At 41.3% G+C, this 25,412-nt stretch overlaps 1 long non-coding RNA gene across 1 annotated transcript in view; it reads left to right on the top strand.

Annotated features, from left to right (window-relative positions):
- The window catches only part of LOC144816928 (uncharacterized), a 436,599-nt gene that overhangs the window by 164,342 nt on the left and 246,845 nt on the right, over positions 1-25,412 (top strand). The window contains exon 3 of the long non-coding RNA XR_013606930.1: positions 16,472-16,534. This is a non-coding gene — a long non-coding RNA (uncharacterized LOC144816928). The remainder of the gene's footprint in view (positions 1-16,471; positions 16,535-25,412) is intronic.

The following is a 25,412-nucleotide window of genomic DNA, read 5'->3' as shown; positions in this document are numbered from 1 at the left end:
GATGCACCAAACTTTTTCAGAAATTCGCAATTTAAGAAATTGCACAATTGCAATTTCTTAAATTGCGAATGCATTTAAGGAATCTCAATTTGAGATTCCTTAAATGCAATTCATCATACTTTTAGAAATTGCGAATTTGGAAATTAGAAATGCAAATTACCATGAAGTAGACCTTCATGGTAATTTGCGAAAATCTAGAAAAATGCTTTTAAATGCATTTTTCTTTGTTACATGTTACACACACACGTGCCCTTGGGCATGTGTGTGTGTAAGATGTATCCAAAAGCAAATTTCAGGGGTGCAACAGGGTGTCTTTTGGACACCCCTGCACCCTTGAAATTGCATTCTCAATTTGCGAATTCACAATGATGAATTACAAATTGAGAATGCCCTCCCATTCATTCCTATGGGCCTCTAGGGCCATAGGAAAGAATGTGCAGAAATTCCTTAATTGCGGTTCTCAATTAGAGAATCGCAATTAAGGAATTTTAAGAAATCGCATTTTTTTTGCGAATTTCTTAATGAATTGCATTTTGCAATTCCTTAATTGCCGATTCCTTAATTTTCGCAATTAAGGAATTGCAAAATGGAACAATGATGCATGTGGGTGCTAGTGTTGAAACGATATTATGTCCATTACAAGTTACAAATACACATTTAAATTCCACTTAGGTTTAACCTGTATTCAACAGGGAAACTTGCCTGGAGATCTCCTCGGATTCGTTCAATCCTTTGTTTACCGAAACAAAAAGATATATCCATTTACATTCACAGAGGTTTAATAAAGTTGTCACATCCCCTCCCCTGGGGTTTAGTAAAATTCTTTTGAGAACCCACCAGTGTAGACTCTCTGATGGATGTTGTTTGTCTCTGAAATGCTTAACTAAGAGTGCACTCTTTACCTTGCATCGTATCCCTGAGCAGTGCTGTAAGATCCTAGCCTTAACTTTTTGTTTGGTTCGGCCAACATATACCAAATTGCATGGACATACGTTGATATAAATAACATCTTTAGTATCGCAATTGGTATGGTGCCCAAGGAAAAATTATTTTATAATGTTATTGAATTCTTTTCGTTCGACAGTCAAATCACATGCCTTGCAATGGCCACACTTGTAACAGCCTATTAACGTGAACAATGATAGCTGGGTTCTAAGGTCAGGCAAAGGTTTGTTCTTAAGAAAGGAACTGACAATGTAGTCATGAATATTCTTGGCTCTCTTAAAAGCAAACAATGGTGGATCAGTGGTCCCAATCTCATCACTAATCAAAGACCAATGGCGATTAATGGTCTTTTTGATTTCATTGCTCAAATGGCCGAATGTTGACACACATACTACTCTTTCATTCATGGTTGAACTTTCTTGTTTTACTACTAAAATAGTTTCACTGTGGCAATACCAGGCCCTTTTCCTTGCCCTTTTTAAGTAGGCCCTTTGGGTAGCCTCGATCTTTCAATCTCTCCAGCAGTATATCAGATTCCCTAAAGAAATCTGACCTATACGTACAATTCCTACGAAGCCTTAGAAACTGGCCATATGGCAAATTGTTGCACAGGTTTCTGGGGCGGTGACTAGAATACCTGAGTAATGTGTTTCTTTCTAATGGTTTTCTGTACAATGTTGTGTACAATGTGCCCTCATTGATTTTAATGCTCAAATACAGGAAGTCTATCAGGTCCTGGCTGCAAGTCATAGTGAATTTTATATCTTCTGATCTGGTATTCAGCCAAATGACGAAATCCTCTAATCTGTCCTGTTTACCAGTAAAAATCATGAGAACATCATCCATATACCTTTTCCAGAAGGTAATATTCATGGAAAAGGGATTGTGTACTCCATATATATATATATTGTTCTTCATAAAGGTCCATGTACAGGTTGGCTACATCTGGGGCAAACCCTGCTCCCATCACTACTCCCTTGGTTTGATAAAAAAAAAAGAATTCCTAAAAACAAAAAAGTTTTTGCCATAGCTATTGCTAGCATGCTCACTATGAATCCCGTGGGGACATGATGGGGCCTTTCCTTTTGTTCTAAGACTCTGCAAATCACCATTAAAGCCTCGTCTTGAGGAATGCTTGTATAACGCGATGATACATCCATGGTTACCAGTAATTGTTTATCCTTATCAAAAAGAAGATCCTCAACTAGATTGATTTCTTCAAATGTGTCTCTAAAGTATGATCGTGTTTGTGGAACTAAAGGTTGTAAAAAATGTCTACATAGCGGCACACTGGTTCTAAAATGGAGCTGCATCTGGAGACTATAGGTCTCCCTGAAGGTTTGTCTTTATCTTTAGTGTACTTTTGGGAGAGTATATATGGTAGGAATACTTGCCTCTTTTTTGTTTAGGAAACCAAATTCTAAATCACTCAGGTAACCTTCTTCTAATCCGTGGGTGTTAAGTTGGTGTATCAATTTAGTAACCTCTTTAAAAGGATCACCCTGGTTCTTCTTGTAGTTGCCTGTTACCTGTAGTTGAGATAACATTTCAGCAATATAATAAACCCTATCTTGAATACCAATAGAACCTCCTTTATGGGCAGGTTTAATGACTATGCTGTCATTGTTTTTGAGTGATTCCAAACTCAATTTCTCTTCCTTTGTAATGTTGTGTTGAACAATTTTTGTGTCTCGAAAAATTTAAGTACATTCCTCATAATCACTTGTTCAAAGGCTAATATCTTATTAGACACTAGGTGTGATGCTGGTGTGCCGTTGGACGGAATGCGCAGGGATGCAGCAGAAGGTCGAATATCTGGATTGGGATTTTTATAGAAAAAGTGACACAATCATCTCTCTCTAAAAAAAACAATGTAATTCCACTTTGATGTTAAAACTGTTTGTAAGAACAGTAGGCATAAAACTTAATCCTTTGGAAAGGACACACAAATCGATGATAGGGTCACCTAGATTATCGTTATTGACATTGTCTGAGGTCCTCTCTGGGATCTCTAAATCAGGTACAGTGAGTTCCACTGGAGTTACCACCTGTACCACCTTACTTTTGGGTCCAGAACCCTTAAGTGTAACTGTGCTAGTAGCAGAGGAGCAAGGAAGCATGTACCATGTACAGTTTTCCGATGCCTTTTATCTAGGTTAATGCTTTATAAATAGGGTTCCCGGTTTTATGGTATTTATTTTTTGGACATTTCTGTTTGTATTTATCCATATTTATTTTTTGCTAATTTTATCTGGATTTATCCATATTTATTTTGTGGAAAAGTTACGCTGAAATTCGTTTATTTCCACATTTATTTATCCAATATGCACTCATGCTTCAATGCCTGCCAGGTTTCAATGCTGTGAACAACGGCAGTAGATACATCAATGCACTTATAGGAAAATAAGCAGATTTCTGTATCATCCTTGTGCATATCTACTGCAGTTAAAGCCTCTTTACTAAAATTCCTTTCTTTTTTAAACCCCTTACCTATCAATCTGCACAGCTATTAGCCTGGCAGTCATGGCAGACAGTATTTAAAATTACTCAAAAAGCAACCCAATTTCCGTATTTATCCACATTTAAAAACAAATATAGAAAAGAAAATATATGTTTTCTGTCTGTATTTATCTGTGAAAATCAGTAAAAACGGAAAACAGGGAGCCTTATTTATAAACACTAGATAATATATATGTACATATGCCTTTTGTGTACATGTGTGTTCGGAGGAGAGGCCTTAATATTTGTGAGAAGTCACTTCTTGGCATCTGGTGGGAATCAACTCTTGCATCTCATTGCCAAGATCTCTGGAGCTTGGTGCCTCACCAAAACCCTCCCATATCATTTGTATATCACTGTAGCCAAGTCAACAATATCAACCAACAAAAATGTTTCTTGTACTGCATCACCTATTAGAACATCATTAAGGTAAGTTTATATTTATTATTCTTAACTTAATTTCTGCTTACCTTGATCTGGGTAGTGGTATTCGATGTAGTGGGATCAGTATTTTTTCCCTATAATATAATGAGCTCCATCCTGCCTTACTTGAAGCCATCATGGCCGTTCTGAACATTATATCGCTCTGGCATAAATCAGCCTTTACAGCTTGTAACATGGCCTTTGTCAAACTATTATAAGCAATCTAGGCATTAATATTTCCCTTTCATAATATGCTTCTCATTTACATATGATGGCCATCATATTCCTAGCCACTATGCTATGCTGGTGGCTTTTGATAGGCCTCCTCACATAAAGGGGGCACTCAGTACACAAAGTGGTTACAACTAATATATAGTGGCCATTTTTTATGTTATTGCGATGCAAGGGCTTTATTAACTACGAATATTTCATGAAAATTTCAAGAAGGTATGTGGGCTAACTAAATTGGTATTTGATATGTGAGCGTGTTTTTCACCCAAAATCCAAAGCTGGTATTTGGGAAACAATATCAAACTATTGCTTGTGGTCAAAACTCTATGCCTCAGAGAATGTCATAATCTATATTGATAATGCCTTTCATTTTACCACCATAACTGATGTGTGAGGTCAGAGCCTGCAAATATGATGTAACCTTATAACGATGTATGCTGTCTGCTCTTGTTGTCTCCTAACTGAAGATCTGTGCAACTTTTTTCCCATACATTACCCCTCCAAGTACATTTTCAGTCATTATTTGAGGCACAAAATCAACTTGAACAGTGCAGGTCAATAGTATATAGATGTTTTCATTTGATAAGAGGCCATGCCACATTACTTTTCCAAATTGTTTAAATTGGATATGAAATCTTTACCTTTTACACTACTTCTAAATTTACACTGAAAAATATGGGGCAGCAGGAGAATTCTCTTCTCACCCAGCAATAAACCTGCGTAGGACTAACCTGGCACACCAGAAACATTTTCATAAATGCCCCTTCAGAACACCCTGTAAACCTTTGGCACAGGTAAATTGTTCCATAAAATAGACAATTTTGCCTAATTTCTCCAACGTTTTACAGACAGACAAGCACACAAATCTCCTCACCCAAGATCAAGCTCTCTTGCTTTGATCACTCACTCTGTGAAATCAGGACACACTATTTCTGTTCCACTACTTCCACTAATATGTTCAGCAGCTTCCACTGATGTATTTTGGGGACATGAAACCACCTAAGACCCTTGAGGAGGATTACATCTGTACAGGAAACTATGAAAATATTGGGATATTTAATGAGTGTCTCTGCGGACATGGCTCAGCCTATTCCTTTACAGACTATTCCTTTTTTTGCAACTATCTTGGTAAATTGTACTGAAAAATATCCCATCTTTGGTCCCCCCTCTTTTGTCGAGGTTTTCTGTAGTGGAGGGCTACCAAAATAAATAGGGTTAGGCGGGGGCATCTTGGGTCAGATTTAGAGTCAGAGAGATGATATGATGCGGAAGGAATAGATGGAAGAAGAAATATATGCTTGCACCAGGAGCAAATTTAACTTGTTTTAGCTATTCACAAAAATAGCAATTTTCACCTGCAAATAAAGAAAAATGTGCATGCAAATGGTTGCAGATCCCAATAATTAAACTTGTTTTTAAAAACATTGCTGCTTGGCAATTCATATGACGAAGGGATGTATTATACAATTACCCAAAACACAAATTAGCTCCTGCAGGTTTTAGCAGTGAGTTAACGGAAAGTAATTGCCTTTCTGCAAATCTAATTGGTTATGACTGACTTCCTATTCTATAAATCCTTCTCAGAGCACACAGCTATTTTGCACCATCACTAGCATCTACAACTTTGTACCTTACATTTTTGTCTGCTTTGATGTGACCACACACCTTTTCTCTGCTTTGACTTAGACAAACATGAATGTTCTCACTTGTGTTAACTCTCTGTATTGAGGGGAGCCAGCTCGTAAAGATACGTCCTCCATTCCAATGTCTCTGCGTTTCTGGCAGGATTCTGCTATACTTAAAACTCCTCTTTGTAGTGCTGACTCTTTAGAGCCTTTCCTGATAGTCAATTTCAAACAAGATCACTATTGCCCTAAGCTTAACCGATACGACACCTCAGTTATGAGACTCCTGATTAATCGCTCTTTCCAGGGGTATGGTTTCCACTGCGGCATCCAAGTTTACCTTGTTAATTTGAAAAATGCAGTTTTATTCATCAGGAGGTTTTTGAGTCCAAAGTCCCATTTGTGTTTCAAAGATACCCATGGTATCTGTCCAACTATGTAGGGTCTCCACAGATGGCATCAGATCCTTCTCTTCCTTAAAACATACATTTCTTATCATCCTCATTGGAGGTGACCCGCCCCTGGGCCATAAAATGTCTTTCTTGACTAAAAATGACTTGGATTTCTTGTTAGACAGCACAGGATATTCCCTGATTAGCAGCTGTTACACATGTTCAGGTGTACCCATTGCACCCAACATCTCACCTGTGGTTGTGCACATTTCGGAACATTCAGGAGATTTATGATTACTTGTCCCCTCATGTTCCTGCTGCTCGATTGTTAGATATGGTATCTCTTCAACTGTGGTTCAAAGAGAAGCACATCACTAGATGCTTCCATGAGGCCCAACTTCCAGAGTGGCTTTCGTTCCTCACGGTCATTAAGCATGCCCACCTCATGTTGATGCAGCCACCCCAACATGAGCATCAGCTGTCCACTGCAAAAGCAGACAATTTGGTGGGTGGTCCCTTCACAGGTTTGACAGTGCTGAGCTGGGGCAGAGCCGCTGCAGCAATGCCAAAGTCATAATCGGCCCCTTAATATACAGAGGTCCAATTCTCTGCATCAGCACAATTCTGCCACAGCCCATTCACCCTTTCCGAGGGTCCTGGAGACTAACTTACCCGCCGCTAAGAGCTTACAGAAATGCTGCCATGTCAGAACCCATAAGGCATGTCCTTTGAAATGTTGCCTTTGATAACATTTCATTAGAAAAGAAAATATAGCTTGCATGCTTTCTTAAAGGTGCCCAAAACAATGAATACATTGTTACTCTATAAGGAAGTTGAATGAAAAAATAAAAAAAATTGTATCTTAACATCTAATCAGAGGAATACATGACAAACACCTCCCAGTTAAAATAGCTTTAGGGGACTATTTACTGGAGCAACATGCCAACTTTACATTTGCACTTTTTTACTTTTAAATACCGGGCTCCCTACCTTCTGGGGAACTCAGTATGACAGACACTAAGTTCCTAAGGACAATGCAATTGCTAAGTTGATACATTATATTCTTCACATTTCAAGCATCATTGGCAATGGTTTTGGATATAATTGCAACCTATCATTTATCACCCGCTGTGCTCCTCTACATAGTGGCCTGCCTCATGCAAACCATTACTGACATGGCTTCTCATGGGAACAATCCATCCTGAAATGTCAGGGCCATCCCCCTCAGAACGGACCAGCAGCAACCCCAGATCAGGTTTGGCCTAATTCACCTTTGTCAGTGAGTTATGTCTTGGATACTGTTGCAAAGTGGACAAGGAATGCCTATCTGGGCTTACCCATGGTCACTTAGAGTATTATATCAAACGCACCAAAAGGTGATGGGCAGAATGGGTTTCAAATAGTCCAACCATTGGCAATCGCTGTGGGTAGATTTAAAACTGCGTATGAAGCATTAATCATTGAATGTGCATTTCCTTGGAATTAGGAAATTAGATGTCCCCATAACAAGTTATGAAACATTAGAAACTATATGCTTTCTGGCTACAGGTAAAATGCCTGACCCAGATGGGTTTCCTTTAGAATTCTATAAATCATACTCTGAATTGTTGTCCCACACCTTATATCAGACTTTGATTGCTGAAGGCAGGTTTGCTCCCTCTGTCAGAGATGCTCTTTTTGTTTCAGTTCGTAGACCCAGTTAGCATGCCAGAGGTCTGCCTTCTTATAAGCCCCAGGAGAGTCTTAACAATGATTATACAGTTTTCAGGAACATTCTGACTGCTCTCTTGTTGCCCCTCTTTCTTTCCATTATCCTATTGATCAGAATGGTTTTGTACCAAGACGAAGCACCTCCCTCAACAGTAGGAGTTTTTTTAGGCTCCAGGAACTTGCTCCCCATGTATGTTTCTTCATCCTGAAAAAACATTTGATTTCCTAGAAAAGGATCAACGTTTCAGTGTTGGGGAGATAAGGGTTGTGCAGGGAGTTATTACATATCATTAAGGTACTTTATATGGTGCAAATTGCACATGTTTGCTCTGGAAAGTTCATTTCAGATCTGATAGCAGCACGCCGGGGTGCCAGTTGAACCTTTAGCAAAATGTGATGGGGTATATATACTGTTAGGGGATAGAATTATGTTGTGTCCTTAGTGGAAAGACACCAGGAGCCAGGATGTATTCTCAGGACTTCTTTATTCAGTCTTCAGTAAGGTTACAACATCTGTGTACTCCAGCCAGCCTAGTGTGGTACCAGCCCCACCAGGAGCAGCCTCCCTAGTTGCTCAGCCCATCTCCAACTGCCACATTCACCCCACTCAGTCACCCAGGCATTCCACGCATCACAGGCACACCAACATTCTAATACCAAGACACACTCTGGCTGAGCAGCTAGAGGCAGCAGGGCTAGAGTACATATTTTACAAATATGTAGAATAAAACATTAATACTCTTTATCTCATTATGCCAATGACATGTTGTTATACCTTAAAAATATTGCAGTGATGCCTGCTGGCATAGCATCAATGGTAACAGATTACCCTTTCTGCCAACCTGAAGGTCCACCTGACTGATTTACAGAGGGGCAAAGCCTCAGTATGTAGATGATGGAGAATACTCTGTTTCCAACACATACATACCTCTGCAAAGGCCCACCGCTGTGCCCATATGTCCATCCATCAAATTTAGAGTGGGCGAACACATAGCTTGTTACTTTTACAAAGTGCCACCTAGTTGGCCTTATGAAAAGGTCAAAACTTTTCAATAACCCACACAGCATGGGAGAATGCTCTCAAGATTAGAGGGTCGTTGTTGTTTTGCATTTTCAAAAATATAACCCCACTTAGGGATTTTATTTTTTAAAATAAAAATGAAAATTAAAGTGTGCCATGCAGTGCCATCGTGTTCACAGAGCAGCCCTGCACACTTTCAATTGCATTTACGGAAACCCCCGTGATGGCAATTAATGTAAGTTCATGATATGTCCTCTGGGCCAGTGGACATCACTAAATGTGGCGGGTGGCGTACCCTCGCCATGGAAGGACTAAAGCAGTCCACATGGCACCAGTACTAACACCATCCGCCAAAATTTAAATCAGGCCCAAAGTGTGTTACATCGGTGGTGTCTGCACCAAAGTGCTTAATTTGACCATATGGTGATGCATTCCCTTGCCTCTTGACACTGAGGAGGAAGAAAACAGCAGTGGTGCTGATAATTTCCAAAAAGGAATAGCAGCATCAAATACAGTATGGCAGTACCAGTCCCATTGGACAACATAATTGAAAATGTATTATGATTCTTTTTTGTCACAATCTTACAAAACAGCTGGCATCTTTTGGCATGTGTCCCCAGTCTTTTTCCATACTGACCTCCAGGTTTTGACTCTGTTTTTGCTGGTTTAATGTCTCTGCACACTTTCTCACTGCTGATCAGGGTTAAAGTGCAAGTGCTCCTAAGGTAAATTGTGTTATGGATTGTTCTTTTCATGATTGGATATTTGCTTTACTGCTAAGTCCCTAGTACAGTGCACTGTGTGATCCTATGCACTGTAAATAAAATATTACCAGTGGTCCTGCAGCACTCTTTCTGCCACCCACATAAGTAGTATTGTAAGTGTATCTCAGACCTGCCACTGCAGTGTCTGTGTGCAGTTTTTAACTGCCATGTCGACCTGGCTAGTTCACTCACTTGCCAGACCCTAGCCTTCACTTTTCTTACATGTAAGGCACCCCTCAGGTAGGCCCGGGTAGCCCCATGGCCAGGGTGCAGTGTATGTGACAGGTAGGATATATACTGATATGTGACATGTCCTGATAGTGAAATACCATGTATTTTCTTTCACTATTGAAGGGCTATCTGTCCCTGGAAAACAAAATCATTGAATGCGATTTGATAGTTGCCTCATATGCAGGTACACTTAGATAAAATGGTTAATGTGTAATGCCCAAACAATTCTAAACCATTTTGAGAATTGTGCTGATATAACACTGCTTCATGCAGTATTTTGTACAAATATACATACATTTAGATTTAATTCACTTTCATCTATCACAGATGTCTTGTCCTATATGATGCTGATCAACATGTTGTGGGTGACCCTATTAAAGGATATGCGGCTTTAACCATAATGTTTGTTGTTTAGATCAATAAGCATATTGCTTTGATCAATGTCAAATAAAAAATGAGGTCTCTGCTCATAAAGCTAAAAATAATACATTGGTTTGTTGAAAGATTCAATTAAGTCCAGGAGCACTATCTTTCTCCAAAGGCAAGGTCATAACGGAAGGATATTGAAATTATGTACCATTTAGAAGTGACCTTGATTTGATATTGTGCTTCACCACACAGCTAATATCCTCAGTGTTGAGTCTTTTGTATTTTAATGTTTGGGACACTTCACACTTAAGCCTTTAATACTTTGTTTAAAGGTATCCTGGTCAAACATGATTCTTTTTTTCAAAAATTTTGTGGATTCTAAACCTACCTAGGGTATCTGGATTTTCCAATAGAGAACGGAGAAAATAGGAGAAATACATTTTTTAATGGGAATAAAAGTGCTGTGCAAGAAAGTATATGTTTATTTTTAAATTAAATCAACAAGAGGTTTGCTGTGCTGTGATTCATTTCCCCTGCTTTTACTTTCATGAATAAGCAAAGTTGTGGAAAAATAATTTTTTACCACAATTGTTTCATGGTTGTGGTATTCGGTTCATCCTATTTCTGTGGTTTCTACCTACTTGCTGAAAACAGGTGTGAAACTCATGAGTCAATCCAGAAAGTTATATATTTTTGAAAAGAGGACAACATTTCAAAGTTAACAAGGAGTCATTTGTGTAGATCGCTCATGATTCTGTTAAAGAAATTAAGCTATAATATTTGGGTTGGGCTTGAACACTATCAGGGCAGGACTGGGAACACAAAACAGCTCTAGCAATAATGAAGGACCAGCCCCCGAGAGGAGGGTTGGACATAAGGGGCTGGGGAGGTGCAACTAGGAAGCAGTGCTGCTTTTGTTACTGGAGGCCGATATTGCAGAACCGATGCAAAACTGTCCCCTAGTAACAAAAAAAAACAGGCCTCCACTGTGGCAAAACCAACCCCTACCCTTCCAGCCTCCCAGGAAAAAAAAACCTGATGCCTGCTATGCACAGTCCGGCCCTGCACACCATGGAAAGATACTGCACCCAGGAATTTTTGGAAACCAGACACCCAGAGGAGTCCAGCTGTGTTTTTGCTTATGTTAAAAGTCCTGCAAACTTCCAACCTTTACTGAAATCATGCATTCTTCTCTCATTTCGGTGAGGGAAAGTTCTGCAATCTATGGGGATCAGCTCAATTCCCCCATCCAACAATCCTTCACTTCTCACGATAAAAACATTATCCCACTTCTGTGGGAGGGCTTGTCACTTGTGACAGGAAATGCCCCAAAACGCAATTTGCAAACATTATGTTTTCAGCATGAAATTGACCCATTTTGGCATGCAATTTGCTGTGTTATTTGTGCATTGGCTTGGTTGTCTCCCAGGGAAGCCTACTAGACCAGGTATTTCTGAAAACTAGATACAAAGAGACGTCCATGTGATGTATCGTGCATGGATCCCACCACATTTTCTTACCCAGAATCTATTGCAAATGTCACACCTTGGCTAACATCATCACTTTCCCTCACATTTCTGTATTGTAAAGTTCCCTAATCTGTGGGGTTCCACAAACTTTCAACCACTAGGTGTTCCATAAACATTCCTAAAATTAAAAACAACAATTGACTCTGACCTTTTGTAATGTGATCTGGTGTTCATACAAAACTCTTTAATGCCCTGGGAGCGAGAGCTCGCTCTGTAAAATAAAAATAAAAAAATCTTGTTCCTAACCTATGCAACCACTCCGTTAGAAAGATATAGTCAATGAAAAAGGGATTGGGTGATGGGAATGTGATAGGAAAGTGGACAGGGTAAAGAATATAGGGTTCACCACAAAGGACATTCTCATTCTCCGATCTTACTTACCGGAATATACTTGTGAATAAGAAAATAGGTTAATGAGGGAAATAAGACATGTTCTGACATTAAACACCATGCAATCACGCTTCATAGGAATTCCTGGCCAGTTGAAGATGTGCCTCCAAAATAATGTCCGCGGAATGCTGACCGCGGAGCCCACTTAGATTCCCTGTACATTTCCTTAATAGGTTAACGTTGGCACATTATCTCCAGGGAAGTATACGCAATGTAGTGTGGAATAAATATATTTGTAGCAATGTGTAATGCAATGCTTATACATCTTGCAGTAGTAGACTTCATCTTGAATATGCCTGCATTCATATAAACATGACAGAAGCGATTGTATTTTCAATATGTAGAATGCAATTTTCTCACAGAAGCACTCGGAGAACATTCTGTTTGCAGATTGAGCACAACCTGTTCTTGTAGAAACAGAATAAGGTACAGAGCAGTACCTCCGCAGGAGTCTGCCCACCATATTCTCTGAAGAGGTGCCTATTGGGATGCAATTATTCCAGAACGGTACATTGAGGTCCTACTAAGCCCTAGATTCAAAATGCTGCTTCATTTGGCAACGCAAGTTGAAGTTGGTGTCAGATGTGTGTAATGCGAAGTAAGCCTTTGTTAGAGGATGTTCCGCATCACATGGAATCAGAATAGAATATGGCTAAAAAAAAAGTGGAACTAAAAGAATACCTGCTTCCATAAAGTGCCAGGAAACATAGGCTAATTTAAAATAAAATGGGTATCTCAATCAACACTTGACTGATTGGGATATATGAGGTGAGCAGGTAAATGTGCCTGCTTTTAACTTTTTACTTGAAACAAGCATTTTTACTATACTTGCAGATTAATTTCTTTTGAAATTATTTAATTTATCTGTACATAAATATTTTATACATTTTAATTCTCCAATCAAATGAGAAAACACAAGCATATATCGAAAGAATGTATCAAAGGATAACATATCAGCACACGGGTATATAGTGGAAAAATAAATGATATCGTATTTACAAATAATGATACTTAAGGGTACTAGATCATTGAACACACAATATAAAAGTCATATATATGAAATTGTTTTTTTTTTTACACTTCTCAGTAACAATCGCTCCAAGAGTCTGGAGAGCTGTCATATGAGGTCCTGGTGAAGCCGTTGATATTATGTAGGAAAGCTCCCAGCAAGAGAAATTCAAAATCTATGCCCAAGGAAGGTCCCTTGCCAGCTGGATACTGTGGGCACCTTTGTCTCGTGAAGATTTCTAGGTTCAGTGTTAATCACTTTTTTGGAGCTTCAATTTCTCCATCGGGGAAAGACTGAAAGCTGTAGCCAAACAGGGCTTCATGGAGCTGTATACCTTCTCTGCATTCCGTCTCTGCGCTATCCCACTGACATGGATTTGCTGCTGTGAGCAGGAGCAAAAATAATCTTTGGGCCAGCAGCAATGCACTATCTTCTTGGCAGGTTTGCCCCATTTCTCTGAGGTCTCTGGAGCCAAAACATTTCTAAGTCCCAGGTTTTCTAGGGTGTTAGGATGAGTACACTTTGACACAGCCAAGAGTCCCTGGACCTCAGGTACACCACTTGTCAGTCAAGCACACTTCAGCAAAAGCAACCTACAGGATTCAGGGCAGTCCAGTTGGAACTGGCCAACTGGGCTCTTCTAGAAAGTTGGCTTCTAAGAGATTTTTGTGTCCCAATAGCTTAACAGGAGATCAGCCAGCTGATCCTTCGAGTCAATTTTTTGTGTGCCGTGTACAAGTGAGAGCAGGTCTAGCCCTTCAGGTCTCTTAACAGGTCTCAAGAGCAAGTGCAGTTCTTCTTCATAAATTCTTAGGTCCATTAGTGTTCTGAAAAGGGTGTGCAGAGGTACCACGTTAATCCTTGGCACTACTCTGTGGGCATGGGTGCCTCCTGGCCCCTCCCTAACCAATAGGAAAAATATTCCAAAAGGTAACCCTACCCACTTTTCCTACAGTATCTGTGTGCCCTATTGCAAAAAATGGCTAGTGCCGGCCTGTGTGTGGGGGAAACTCCTGACCACTCCATAACCAAAGGGATCAAAGTTCTCTGGTGTGACACTATCCATATTTGCACCACTTCCTGTGTGATTTACTTTAAAACAAATCCCACAGTGCCTCTCTCTACCTAAAACCAAAATGGGAAAACCTTTCTTCCACCGTGCAGAACTTCTGTACCTACTCTAGAGGTGTAGCCAGGGACATAAGCAACCCCTCCTCTGTGGTCACTCAAAACAAGTTATGGCGGCAGCTCCTCTGCCAGTGGGAATGGTGCCTGGCTGACTAGAGGGACAAAGAAGGGGGCAGACCCAGGTGTTAGCTACATCTCCCTCTTTGAAGTTAATTAAGTTCATGGGCACTGCCAAGATGATCATTCTGTTAGAGTAGCAGAACCCCTCCCACATCCAAGGCCTTTGTCTCAGCTCTGCGAGCATGTTCATAACTCATCTTAGTGGCTTTTTAGCCCCTGGATGACAGTTGGATTCTCATGCAAATAGACTTCTGAGGCTTAAGGCAGCTAAAATGTGACTTTTTAAAAGTACTTTTTGCAAAATATTTATCACAGATTGAACTTTCCAATGAATCGGGCTTGTAATAAATTTTTTAAAAAGTCCAATAACTCATTTGTAGTTGGTTCCTAAGCAGAGATAACATTATTTAACCTTACTATTAGATCCCAATGCTTTCTTAAGGAACAGCTAATCCTTATAGAGTGAAACTAGCCTTTTGGACCTTGTCACTGTAAAGACATGTTTTACATTAAAATTGACATGTCCTGCTTTTAAATACCTGGCACCCTGACTTATGGACACTATGGCCTACATCAGAGTTGCTTATTAGTATTTAAAAGGAAGCTTTCAACCTGTCAAAAAAGGTTATTTTGACTGGTTGAATATGTAGTTATAAAACTGCATAGACAGGCTACAGTGGTACGCTTGCAGCCAGGTTTGCACTGTCACTGTAGTGAGTGGCACAATTGTTGCAGCAGCCCACTAGTGACATTTAACTTCCATGTCCTTGGGTACACTTCATACCATATACTAGATCGTTACAGGTAAGTTAAGGAAGCCAGTTAAGAGTATACCAATTTTGACATGTTTGAGGAGTCAGAGCAAATGCACTGGGGTCTGGTAAGCAAAGTGCCAGTACACAGAGTGAAAACAACTGCTGTATTTGTCTAATAAAATTGGAGTGATCATATGAAACAAGGCATTTTGCTGCACTTACAATTAATTGTACTTCTTTGCTATTAACCCTGGTATTATGAAAGGAGAAATCGTCACATTGATACGTCTCCTGCCAGAATACAAAACATACAGCGTACCTCAAACAACTGTAGGGAATCAAACCTTAAGATATCATAGGGATCTTTGCATTGCTGTCACCCCATCGAGATCTGATGTGAAAGAGGTATGCTGTTCACGCTGAACATAAGCTATCTCAGGCTGTGCTTTGGCTCTGTCCATTGCAGACCGGGATTAGATGTTCAATTGACACCATAGAAAGCCTTTTTATGAGGTTGTGGCATATGAAATGTAGAATTATTAAAAGTGGGATGGGGCTAAAGTAGACCTGGGAGCAGAAGTAAGCCCTAAAATGTACATGATGTAAATGTTTGTATAGTGCTCAAATGATCTAATATTCTGGGTCTGCACAGTTTAGCAGGCCACAGTTTGTAAGAAAAACCAAATGTAGACGTGCTCATCTGGGAATTCTGCTCTCAGTAAACACACTGCAAATGAAACCATAAATTACTTTTGCTTCAGAGGAAATGAAGCTTGGAACATTGTGTCCCTGTGCATAAATATGCACGTCTTAGGATCAATGAAGGTAGTTTTGAATAGCATAGTGAGAAATATATTTTACTCCTCATAGTTATTGTCCAGTGTGCTAGTCATAAGACTATACTAAGGTGCCGCAATTATATATCTGGATGCTACTCAGGTATTACACAGCGTTAACATTACTATCATAGTGGTATTAAATGATGGTACAAAGCAGCCTATGCATGTCTCAGCCTATACATGTGTCAGGTTAGGGGTCAATAATGCCCTGGTGACAGCTTAATTGTATTCAAAAGTGCTGCTTACCTGCATACCCCCAGCAATGCACATGTATGCCTGTACTGCAGCTCCATACAGGTACTGGTGCTCCTTAGCAACACCATACCCTCTATTGTTATGATGTCTAGGAGGAATATACAAAGGCCAACTGCAAAGTACACCTACTCATGTAACAAAACTGCGTAAGGTTCTAAAATCCTTCTCTGCCCTCACCCCATATTACTATATGCAAATATTGTAGTTTATGTCACAATTTTGTTTTCTCTTTTCAGACGGAGTTCATGTTTGTCAGCCTTCTAATGACAGGCACAGTTGTGGCTACATAGTAAATATAAGTAAGTCAAAGATGTAATACATACCTTCTTATGATGTATAGCAATAATGCTGTGAAATGGCTTTATCGATGCTCATTACTATCCAAATCCAATACAAGTTGTGCTGGGTCTTTTAATATTAACTTTAATTCATACCTTCATGGATCAATAAGATGAGGCTAGTTTGGAAAGCCCTCTTTAAATTTCAGATTTCTTCTTGTGCTGGAATGCATTCAGTAAAAGAGTTTCTTTATCCTGCATATGTCTCCCACCATAGCTCTGCAGTTTTTTTGAAAACGTATTAAACAGGTCTAACCTCTAGATTGAGGAGCAGATTTTACTAAACTGTCACACAATGCGGCGCAGCAACCACCGTTGCTGCGCTGCAAGAGAGCAGGACAGCGCCATAGCTACTAAGATGTGGTGCTTCGTCTCACTTCTCAGTGGTTGTGCAAATCAGGCTGCATAGTGCTATGCAAACACTTTGCGCCATAGTGCAAAGGTGTCGGTGTGATGCTTAGCATAGGTTTTGTTCTGGCAGGGTACCCTTCCAGAACAAAATACTATGCTTTGACACATTTTCAGATGTTTCTCACTTTCGATGTGTGATGTACATTGCAGCACGCAGAGCAGCACACAAGCAAATTCAGAAACATTTTGAGAAAATATAAAAAAAACTCCTTTTTAACCCCTGCTTTTAAGGAGTGTTGTGTTTTTAGTTCAAAGTCCTGTTCATCATTGTTAATAGTACATGTTTTACACCGGAACGTAAATCCTAATATAACATTTTGCAACATTTGCATAATTTTTGCAGCACAAATCCGGTGCAAAATGTTAGTGAATTTGCCCTACAGTGTTTATATTTATGGAGGTGTGGTGGAAAGAGTTTTGCATGTCGTGAGCCTTACTGTTAGAATGGCTTGTGGGTGCAGTACAGTAAAACCACTATTAGTTCAACAAGCAGCTAGTGAATTTGGATGAGGTGTGCTTGAAACATATCCTAATTAGCTGGGTTTTACGTTTTTAGAAAATCAGTATTTTGAGGTCCCTTGTTGGTGCACCACTGTATGTGAAGTTGTAATACACCAGCTGGAACTGGACCCCACTTGGAACTGGACAACACTTGGCAAGTTGTAGAGTTCTTGGATCTGAAGGCATAGCAAGTGCCTGATCACCTATTCTCAGCCTAGGTATTTCTCACCCATTGTCTTGTCCTGGGACGGACTGGCTACCAGGAGTTTTGGCATGCTGCCGAGCGGGGGGATTATGTCACTGAAGTGGGGGCTAATTTCGTTGATGGAGACCTGCGTGTGCTTCGAAATAAACAAAGCAAAATGAATTTCGTTCAGCACACGCAGGTCCCCATCAATGAAATCAGCCCCCAGCTCGGCAGCATGCCATAATGCCCGGTAGCCAGTCCGGCCCTGGGATAAGACTCGTATCCTTCAACTATTGAGTTGATTTAGGGGCAGACTATGTGGTCCTCTCCCACTACTATTGAGTTGATTTGGGGTACTAGACAGTCTGCCACCGAAGAGCACTCATAAATGTTTCATTTCCTGGAACAGTTTTGTTATTGAATACAGAAATGTCAATGAAATGCAGCAGTCTTGAAGGTGCTGCGCTATGAGTTGGGTTTTAGGTGTTTGCTCCGTTAACTAGAGTCAGTAGGTCTGTGTGCCATATTGGACATGGAAGAGAAATCCATTGTGTTCAATGGAGGCCAACGATTGTTTGCAGACTCTGAATACAATTTCTGTCATAATCATCAAGTTAAATGACTTTTGATCATGCGTCCCAATGGTCTGAGATATTTGTTGAAGTGGGTAAACTGGACTCTTTAATTCTGATTCAGTGACTGTACCCCTTGAATTATGTGTTACCCTTTACCAAAGAGTTAGGCCCTGATCCATGCTGGATGGGTCTGGGCTTGCCCTTGTGAGCAGCTATCAACTGGATGACATTGTGAGCACCACTGTTTTAATGAAAATTGACAAGCATTGACTAGAAACTTGAGCTGTAGTTGCGTTGGTGCTGTAGAACTTGTGGATACACATTTGATGCACAATTAAGCATGTTCTATTTTTGCATTTGTCTACGTAAATACAGATAGTTCAATGGTCTGTGGCTGTAGAAGTCAGTCATAGGACCTGGCTCCTGCCATAACACAATAAAAGAGAAAAGTCACTGAGTACAATGTGAGATCATGTCAGTGCACCCGGTCCTTATGTCAAGAATGTTGGAATTTTTTTCAAGCTTGTCACTAGTTTTCAAATTACATAAACACATTTTATATTAATGAAATTGATTAGATATGGGGGAAATAAGAGAGAACATGTAGAAAATAGATGATATGCCTGCAAGTTAGATGAAATATTAACCATATTGTACCGAGACATTCATGAGCCTAAGAATCAATTATTGTTTACTTGGAAGGAGTAATCCAGCATGAAGGCGAAAAAAATGTTCCAATGTTATTTAATTCTATTTTCAAGAGGCCGTGAAGAAATGTGTGAGCGCTATCCTAGTCCCAAAAATGCCTCACCGTATCAAAAATCCACGACCATCAAAATATATTCAATAAGAAAATTAAAAACGATTTAATACCACATCAAGTCAGTGACTCAACGTGCAAACGTTTCACCTACTGTCTTCTACAACACGTCCAAACCAGCCACCATTCAAGCCCTTCATGGTCACAGATCTCTCTTTTAAGAAGAACACTTCCTACCCTCCTGCATCATGAAATCTCTCACAAGGTATGCATTCACTGCCATGAACAACATTATCAACACTTCACTCCCCAAAACAGACTTCCAAAAAGCCTCAAGCCTGGACACAACCTCCTCAAAAAAATAAAACTGGTGCCAGACGACTTTAGCAACTACAAACATACCACCAGCTCCCCTTTCTGGGAAGATACTTGAAAAGTTAGTCTCTATTTAGTTTCAAATGGACTTTTGACTAAAATAACAATAACAATAATAATAATAATGATAATGACGGCATGTTTTGTATAGTAATTAAACCTAATTCCGTCTCTGCAAAGACCTGGAAATAGCATCTATTATTACCCGGTTTTGCTCAATATGTAGACCTCAAAAGGATCCAAAGCAGCATTGTCCATTTTGTTGCAGTAATTCTTGAACTGTAGGTCATGTGTAGATCACAGTATCAAATCATTAACTCACTGAACCTTTGCGCTGGTTTTTACATCACCTTCAAGTCAGCCATACTGCAGCATCAAAACGTCACCTCCAAAGTAAAGGATGGCACTCCTTGTTAAATGGTGACTCCTTAGATTCAATTTATTAAAATATATTTGTAATTAATAAATTCCTCCTGAACTGATGTTCCAAAAGGCATGAGGGTGTGTCCCATAAAAAGTAGAGGTTACGAAAATTAAATACAATTTGTCAAAATAATTAAAAACAGTTGAGTTCAAAAAGTTAGCAAAGAGCCTAGAAGAGATACATGTAGCAATACAGACTGAAAAATCTTAAGCTTGCACGGAATGACAATATTTGAAGGCAGCAAAAGCAAGGCGTATGCACATCTGCAGATTAATTAAATTTTTCAGCATATCCTGAAGAACTGGAGAATCATATGAGTTCCATATGTAGGAAGACCGTTTTCCTGCAGACTGGGAGCAGCTCAAGCAAATTATTCAAAGCTTCCGATATCTTGAATTTTTTTTAATGTGGTGGTAATGATGTCACCTTCTACAAAAGATGCAATTGTTAGAAATGGGATTCCGGGTTGGCTGAATGGTGGACCTGGCCCTTTTTGCAGGGTTATGCCCAAATCTTTTGAAGTCTTCCTCCTATTTTCTGACCTTCTTTTTGTTGTTGGCCTTAGGACTCTGGGCAATTTATGACAGCTAGTCTGTGCTAAAATGCATTTGCTTTCTCCTCTAAACATGGTATGTTTGGTTTACACTTGCTTGACATTTTTAATTTACTTGTAAGTCACTTGTACAGTGGTATCCCATATACTCACTGCCTGTAAATGAAATGCTACTAGTGTTCCTGCAGCACTGATTGCTTGGGCCATCTACTGACGTAGGCTTTCTAACCTGTCAAAGGTCTGCCATGGCAGAGCCTGCGTGCACAGTTTACTGCCACATTAACGTGGCATTCAAAACTACTTGCCAAGCCTTATACTCCCCTTTTACTACACATAGGTCACCCCTAAGGTAGGCCATAGGTAGCCCTATGGGCAGGGTGCTGTGTAGGTAAAAGGTAGGCCATTTGCCTTTATTGTGTGGCATGTCCTGGCAGTGACAAACAACCTATTTTGATTCACACTATTGTGAAGTATACTCCTCTCACAGGCTAGCATTGGTACTTCTCTTATATCTGCTTAAATGGTGATTTCTTATCTGAAGGGAGCAGTGTTGCCATGCTTGGTATGTTTAGAATGGTAATGATAAATCCTGCTTACTGGTGTAGGTGGAATTTACATTACTATTTTTAGAAATGCCATTTTTTTAAAGTATGCATTTCTCTGTACTTATAACTCTGTGTGCTTTGCAGCCTGTCTCCAATCCATGTCAGGCCTGGTTGACATCATTTTTACATAATTTTCAGACAGCCATCACACAGTAAGAGTTGGGTGTGACAGGGTTACATCTGATAGTCTTTCTGGGCTGGGAGAGAGGGAGGCAGGGCATACTTACAGTTGTATGAGGGATGTGTCATGTCCTCACACAAAGGGCAGATTCACTCCCTATGGATATCTGGAGCCAGGGCTGGGGTTGAAAGGCGATGCTGTGAACTTCTAAAGTTTCTTGTGAAGTCACCCCCTACATCAAAGACAATTTGGAGCATAAGTACTGGGGCTCTGACCCCATGTTTTTAGTTCACTTTGGGGTCCTGAGGAGACTCTGCACCCAAGAAGAGCTACGCTGCCAGGAGGGACTGCCACTTTGCCACTGCTCTGCTGTATTAGCCTGGTACAAGCGATTGCTGTGTTGTCAGGAGGGACTGTTACTTTGCAGTGTTCTATGCTGTGTTGGCCTGCTGCCTGCTACCTCTGCAGTGAGGTAGTAATGACCCTGTCCTCTACATCCTCTATTTGCACCCACGAACTCCAAGGGCTTGGCAAGCGTGCCTCCTGTTGTGGAACATCAAAGTCTTACTTGTGTTCTGACTGCTTGCGAAACAGCATCTCCTGCTGGATATTTTGAAACCTTTTATTGGGCCACCAGACTTGATATTACCATTCTGTAACTGATGATCTGGTCCCCGATCAACGTGTGCTTCACTGCAAGCAGCACAGCTCACAATTAGGGGCTGAATGTGCCCCCGAGGTGCCGTGAATCATATGACTCTCTGCAAAGTCCAAGGGTTGTTGTGTTTGTCAGAAATCCGAGCTGGCTGCTCATTAGCTAGGCTCAGCGCTCTCTGAAGTGCCTGCTCTGCAAGGACCCTGGCTGCTGTGAGTGAAGTCACTCGTCAGCTGGGCTCCTAGCACCGTAAGTCCAGTGGCTGCCCTGCAGAGATTAATGCCTCCCTTTTTCAGGCACTAAGGGCCGATCTGGTGGTGCCATGCTGAATCTCGCCACCACACCTCTTAAGCCCCGCTCAGTGTGGTCCCTGCTCACAAAGAACTTTGATTGACAGCTTCCTGGAGTGCCTACGTTGAAGCCCTAGCCCAAAGGGCCTCAGCTCAATGCCAGCAGCAGACTTGTATGAGTCTAGAGGGTCAGAAGTTATCCTGTTGAGTGTGTGACGCTTACCGTAGCCTGGTTGTTTGGCACCTTTGGACCTGAGGGACCCTGTTAATCTTGCTGAGCTTCTCGCAACCGGTTAAGCTATTGTTGTTACCATGATCTCCCTAAAGGGAGCACCTGCATTTTTATGCTCTGGGAAGTCCTGAGCCCTGGCCACACTTGGGTCGGAGGGGCCCGACTTGAAGCTCCTGCCATTCTTTGTTTCATCGCCTCTGGAACTAGCCTCGTTTGAGGTTGGGCTCTGTGCAGCATGGTGGCAGTGACTGTGCATAAGGACATATACGTAAGTGAGAGAACAGGCATGCGGGGCGATTCAGGGGAGAGGGGGTAGAAGCAGGGGAAGTAGACAAAGAGTGAAGAAGGGAAAGAGGTGGGGGAGGGAGAGAGACAGAGTATAAAAGAGGAGGAGAGGGTGATGTGGCACAAACGGAAGGACGAGTAAAAGCTGCATCCTAAGTTCGGTAAGCTGTGATCCCAGGGGAAGTGGAATCATTCCCACATCTCCGTTGCAGGAGGCTCCCTTGACACAGTGGACTCTCTCAGAGGGGTCTCTGAGACTCCAAGGCCTAACTACTGGATCCTTCCCCAACAAGGGGAGAGGGAGTGCGTTGTCAAAGGGGGCCATACCATAACCTCAACTGTGAGTGGCTCCATTGACGCTGTGGACTCTCACAGAGGGGTAACTGAGACTCCAGAGTATGAATATTGGATCTTTCCCCAACAAGGGGAGAAGGAGTGTTTAGCCAAAGGGCACCTGGGACAGAGGGCTTGGCGGCGTAGATACATGTTATGAATCAGGCAAGGGGAGAGATTCAGGGGAGAGGGGCTAGGAGCAGGGGAAGTGGACAAAATATGAAAGAGGGAAGAGGTAGGGGAGGATGAGAGACAAAGCATGAAAGAGGAGGGGGAGGGAGGAGGGGGCACAAACCGGTAGACAAGTAAAAGCAGCATCCAAGGTCCGGTATGCTATGATCCCAGGGGAAATGGTATCAATCTCACATCTCTGTTGCGAGAGTCTCCCTTTACGCAGTTGACTCTCTCAGAGGGGTCTTTGAGACTCCAAGGCCTACGTACTGGATCCTTCCCCATCAAGGGGAGAGGGAGTGCTTTGGTAAGGGGTGCCATACCAAACCTCAACAGTGAGTGGCTCCCTTGGCGCTGTGGACTCTCTCAGAGAGGTCACAGAGACTCCAAGGTATGGATATTGGATCTATACCCAACAAGGGGAGAAGGAGTGCTTAGTCTAAGGGCACAAAGGACAGGGGTTCGGAGGAGGGTCGGAACTGGCAGGTCAACAGAGGGGGAACATAAGATAGAAAAAGACAGGGTCCTCGAAAGGCAAGGGTCAGGGATAACCGGGAGACAAAGGAAGGGAGTAAGCGAGTTCTAGAGTCCCAGAAGGAAGAGATGCAGATAGAAGCAAAGGAAATGTATAAGTTGTGGAGTAACTCTGGGGAGGGATGCAAACGGGAAAGCTCAACATCGCAAAATAGTGACACACACTTCAGAAAGGGGAAAGTTTAATCTCATTATGCAAAGCTACAAGTCACTCGATTTGGCTGCTTCATACACCTCTTGTTAAGGGAGGGAAGGAAGCAGGAACTTATCCAGCACCCTTTACCAATAAGTCTATCGGAGATAATGTTATGGAGGTTGGAGTCAAAAGAAGAAACAAAAAGACAAAGATATGGAATTTGCCACTTAAAAGTGTCAGTACAGACCAAACAATATATGCTCTAGGCAAGAGTTATAGTGCGAATAGGTTTAAAGAGGAGATTAAGAAAAGAGCTTTGATCAACACTGAGTTGAGATGAGGTCATTAACTGGGCCAAGGTATTGAGTAGGTCGGAATGAAAAGATCAAAAGAAAGGCAAATGAGCAGATCCCGAGATTCATGACAGGAGACAGAAGAACGAAGGGTGATTGATGAACATAGTCTAAAGCAGCAAGAGGATGGATAAGGGTAATGGAGGAGACTAGAGAGTGGTAATATTGAATGAGGTTTTGTGAAGGGCAGCACATGAGTGTCTTTATGGCTCAGTCTAGATTCAGATGCTCGGATAAGGCAGAGGTATAAGTACCAGCAGGTGTACATCAATCGTAGCAAACCTAATGTGCCGTTCATTGTATTAATCTATTATTGTTTCTGGCGAAAGTAAGTGGAATTTAACAATAACACACTGTTTCCCAGTATAGGGGTACATGTAGCCCAATATGGACCAGTTTGGAAAATGGTTCACATCCATCAATATTTGTATAACCTTCATTATTGTTCTACTAAAGCAGTCAGATGCTAACACCTTCATTTTAAATGCCACTCTGCATTTAACATTCTGCCAGAACTAATCAAGAAGTAGGTGTAGCAAAAACAGTGCACTAAGGGGAATAAAGTACTGAAATAAGAGCCACAAAGATGGTTTCTGACTTTATTACCGAACAGCGCCTGTAGCCTGTCTCTTTTCAGAGAACTGATGCAGCCTAGAAGGATCACAACCATTCTGCTATAGTTCATATTTTTTCAAACATCCAGCAGGCAATATTGGTCAATTCACCCCTTTCCTCCACCTTTTAAAGTATACCTAATTTAAAGGCGTATGCATGAATTAAAAAAGCAAAGTCAAGTCTGTGTTAGACTTGAATGCACAACAGATTCCTCTCTATTGCAATTAGGACATTAATAATCCGACTTGCAAGATATTTTTAGCTGCTTCGCTGACGCCGTAATTCCCCACGGTGCTGAGGAATTCCAGGTGTGCACGGTTTGGACGGTCCCTGGCCGTCTTCTGCACACACCCACTGTGACATCAGAATCCTGATAGGACGGTCTCCTATTTGCCCTGGCGGGGCGGACACATTGAATGAGTAAACACCTGGACTCGATACCTGTGCCATTTTACAGATGCAGGTGCGGAGGCAAAGATGCTGTCAGGGGGCGCACTGATAGAGCACCATATATGAGGCGATGCACAGTGATTTCGCTCCCCGAAAGAGGGAAAAGGGAGTGGAGTCCCCGCAGACATCAGGGGGTGATGGAGGGTGCAACCAGTGACTGCACCTGCCTGCAGGATGGTGCAACCTGTCCCTCTGAAAGGCAGGCCACGTTGCAAAGTGAAAGCCGGACCGACCACTCGAGCAGCCTGTCTGCCTTTACTAATTGATGGCCTC

Source organism: Lissotriton helveticus, chromosome 1_1, assembly GCF_964261635.1.
Source record: "Lissotriton helveticus chromosome 1_1, aLisHel1.1, whole genome shotgun sequence".
Taxonomy (NCBI): Eukaryota; Metazoa; Chordata; class Amphibia; order Caudata; family Salamandridae; genus Lissotriton; species Lissotriton helveticus.
The sequence above is the reverse complement of the archived record's forward strand: the minus strand, read 5'-3'. Positions and strand labels throughout refer to the sequence as shown.